This window comes from Cetorhinus maximus, chromosome 6 (assembly GCF_964194155.1).
Source record: "Cetorhinus maximus chromosome 6, sCetMax3.hap1.1, whole genome shotgun sequence".
Classification (NCBI taxonomy): domain Eukaryota; kingdom Metazoa; phylum Chordata; class Chondrichthyes; order Lamniformes; family Cetorhinidae; genus Cetorhinus; species Cetorhinus maximus.
The window spans coordinates 108,841,511-108,845,107 of NC_135884.1; the positions used below are offsets into that span (position 1 = coordinate 108,841,511).

Here is a 3,597-nt window from a genome sequence, read left to right on the forward strand (position 1 = left end):
GACCCCATGCCTGCACTGTTCCTGCTGAACAGGTTGGGTTAAAATCAGGGTTATGGTTTTCATGAAGGGATTAAATCCCCCGTTAATTGAAACTTGTGCCTGCCATATATGGAATAGCATTTTATGAGACTAACCATTAATCCCGAATGATATTAAAATATACTGAAGATTATATGGAATGCTTGCTATGTTCACCTATTTTTTCCGAAATGCAGTGAATAACGTGCTGTCAAACTATTACACTCAGGCCATAACTAATGTTAGATTTATTTGTGAGTAAAAACATTCATAAAAGCAGGAAGACAGAGTAAGAAATGGATAATATAGTACTTAAATAATAAAGACAAAATAAGCCCTGAGGCTACATAAATACAAGTCTTTGTTTCTGATTTAGTTTAACTCTTCATTTCTCAAGCATGACAGATACCTGCCAACCTGGTGCTACTCATCTGCTACTCTTTAAACTTCCCTTGTCTCTAAGACCATTCCATTCCTGCAGCACAAGAGACAGAGACCACCCTAGCTACATGTCACCCCACTCCATTCTTCCCAAGCAACAGCACAGAACCAGCATAGAGACTGTGTAAAATGGATCAGCATAGGATGAATCACTCAACACCGGATGAGTAGGAGGTGGCAATAGTGGAGAGGACATTGCAGGCAATGGTTGGCCAGAGGTAAACTTGCCTCCTAGCTGAATTGATGATGACAAGTGTTTTAGTGGCTCAAGATTTTCATGTGGGCTAACAATTGTTGAACCCGGCCTTTTCCCAAACAAGAAGGTTCTCAGCTCCTGGATTTCACTGCTTACATCTATGTGTGACTCCAAATCCAGCCTACTTGCTGTCTTTATATCTGCTATGCAAATTCTGGATGACTCCAAATCTCTCTTTACACCATCACATCTGGGCCGTGCCATGCAAGATCGGACAGTGTAGAATTTATTTTTTTACATTTTTATGTTATTACCTGTGATCAAGCAAAATATACATCTCCACAATTAGCTGTTTGGGAGCTTAACAAATATATTACAATTAGAAGACTTATGAAGACTGTGTTATTTCATAACTCCAGTCCAGCAAATCAGAGAGCACTTTTGTGAGGGGTTACTTTAGTTTTGTTAAACAAAAGTGGATAAAGACTGAGAATAATTTGTGTCAGATTACTGGAGCTATTTTCTCTGCTGTAGCCCCAGTAGACTAAGCACTAAAAAGCGTCAAAGTTGACCGAGATGATGTCTTGAGCTACAGAGTCAGGTTAGTCCATCTTTAGTGTAAGATGCCATCTTGGTAAAGGAGTTTTAATGCATGTTAAGAATGGCCACCCCAAGGATGATTAAACCTCAAGCTACTTGTTAAACGGTACCCGCTCTTTAAAGAGGTTGCAGTCCATTTTGCTGACTAGTAGTACAATTATCAACCTCTCCTAACAGCAAGCAACTGAGCAGGAATAAAGGAGTCATTGGTGAGGGTTGCAAGGACTACTTAAAACCATGTTCAGCTTTCACTGTTCAGACTACACTGCAGAGGAACATCTGACATGGTCTTCGTTTCCAGAAAAATCCAAGAAAAGTGCCAAGCGTAACACCAGGAACTCTTTATTGCATTCATCAGCCTGACCAAAACATTTGACTTAGTCAATCGCAAGGTTCTGTGGATTGTGCTCTGAAGACTTGGATATTCAAGAAGTTCCATCACAATCTTGCAATTGCTTCATAATGATACAACTGCAACTGTCTTGAATGGGAGACCTGAAATAGTGACTTCAAAATCTGTACCGGGATCAAGCAAGGCTGTGTGATAGTCTATGTGAGTCTTTTGGAACTCTCTTCCTGAAAAAGGCGGTGGAAGCAGAGTATTTGAATACTTTTAAGGCTGAGGTGGATAGATTCTTGGTAAGCAAGGGGGTGATAGGTTATCGGGGGTAGGCGGGATGCAGATTTGAGGTTACTATCAGATCAGGCATGAGCTTATTGAATGGCGGAGCAGGCTTGAGGGGTTGAATGGCCTACTCCTGTGCCTTGTTTGTATGTTCGTATTTACAATCTATCTGACTGATTAATTGCTTCATAAAAGATCAACTGCCCTCTGGTGTGAATATTAAAAGCCACCTAATGGAAAATTCTTTAACTGGAGGCACCCCATGCCAGAACTAAATGGACCACCACGATCTGTAGCTTCTGGGTGATTGCAGTGTCGCTGTCCTCTCTGTACCAGACTTGCAAGCCCCCCTCGATCTCTTCAATTCTTCATACAAGAAACTTGGTTTGTCCTTGAATATTGCCAAAGCAAAACTCATATCAACCCGCAGGTCAGCCAAACACTCCACTTTCCACATATGCTGAAGGAGAGACTCTGGAATATGTCAAGTGTTTTTCATACTGTGGCAACCACTTCTCTCAAAAGACCACCATTGAAGAGGAGATCCAACACTGGACCAGCTGCACCAGCTCAGCCTTCTATACAAACTACAGCAGTGAGTGTTTAACAAAGAATTCCCGCAAGAGAACAGAAGCCCTAATATCCTGAGCAGCTGTCATCACTCCTGTACTGCAGTGAGACCTGGACTATGTATCAGTGGCACATAAGAATGCTAGGGAAATTCCAACAGTAATGCCTCCGCCGCATCCTGCAGTTTCAATGGGAGGACCATTGAACAAATGCTTGTGTCCTTCTTGAAGCCAGCTCCACAAACATTCAGGCAAAACTCCTGCAAAATGAACTATAATGGATTGGACACTGTCTGAATTGCCGAAATGGGTCTCCCCCACCAGGTTATGTTCTATCAGCTCTAAAATGGCCAACGTTCCAGGGAAGGACAAAGAAAATTCTTCAAAGACACTCTGAAGCTTGCCTTGAAGCATGGCAACATTGACGTTAATGACTAGGAGGAGCTTGCTACGAGTCGTTTAAAACAACAACAATTTGTCCAGGTGGTGTAGTGGTATTGTCATTGGACTGGAAATCTAGAGACCCAGGGTAACGTTATGGGGACCAGGGTTCAAATCCCACCAAGGCAAATGGTGGAATTTGAATTCAATAAACTTTAGCTCTCCAGCGCGCAGTGAAAATGACAAAGGGAACATTGTCATTTGGTAAGAGGCGGAACAAGACCCACACTCTTTGCCGGTGATGTGGGACTAAAGCATTTCACCTGCAGAAATCGACCTGCGGCAAATGTGCCTACCCTGCCAAGAGAAAGAGGAAGTATAACTGGAGTGCTAAGGCCAAAAGGAGAAACATAACTGGTACAGGCCGCATGAGGAACCTGAAGGTGGTGTATCGCCGATTCAGGAATGGATTCCACGAAGAGACCACCCTAAAGCCCAGACGTTCCACAATGGCTCCCTCCAGCACTGCATAAACTACCAGCGTATCTACACAACAAATAAAGCTATGGTTCGGGAAAAAAAAAGCTGCAGCATGCTTTGAGTCACAATGTCTTACTGATGAAACAGAGTGGCAGCAGAGGAGGAAAGAGAAAGAAAGAAAATAAAGAAGCAAGTCTGCGCTCCGGATCCTGCTACCACATGGGAATTCCTGCCCATATTCCCAAAGGTCTGTGGGTCAAGAATCAGTCTGTTCAGTCACATAAAGA

The 3,597-nt window shown here is 42.8% G+C and overlaps 1 pseudogene; it reads left to right on the plus strand.

Moving 5' to 3' along the window:
• Window positions 1–3,069: 3,069 nt before the first annotated feature.
• Window positions 3,070–3,363, plus strand: LOC144681373 (large ribosomal subunit protein eL37-like; annotated as a pseudogene).
• Window positions 3,364–3,597: the final 234 nt, after the last annotated feature.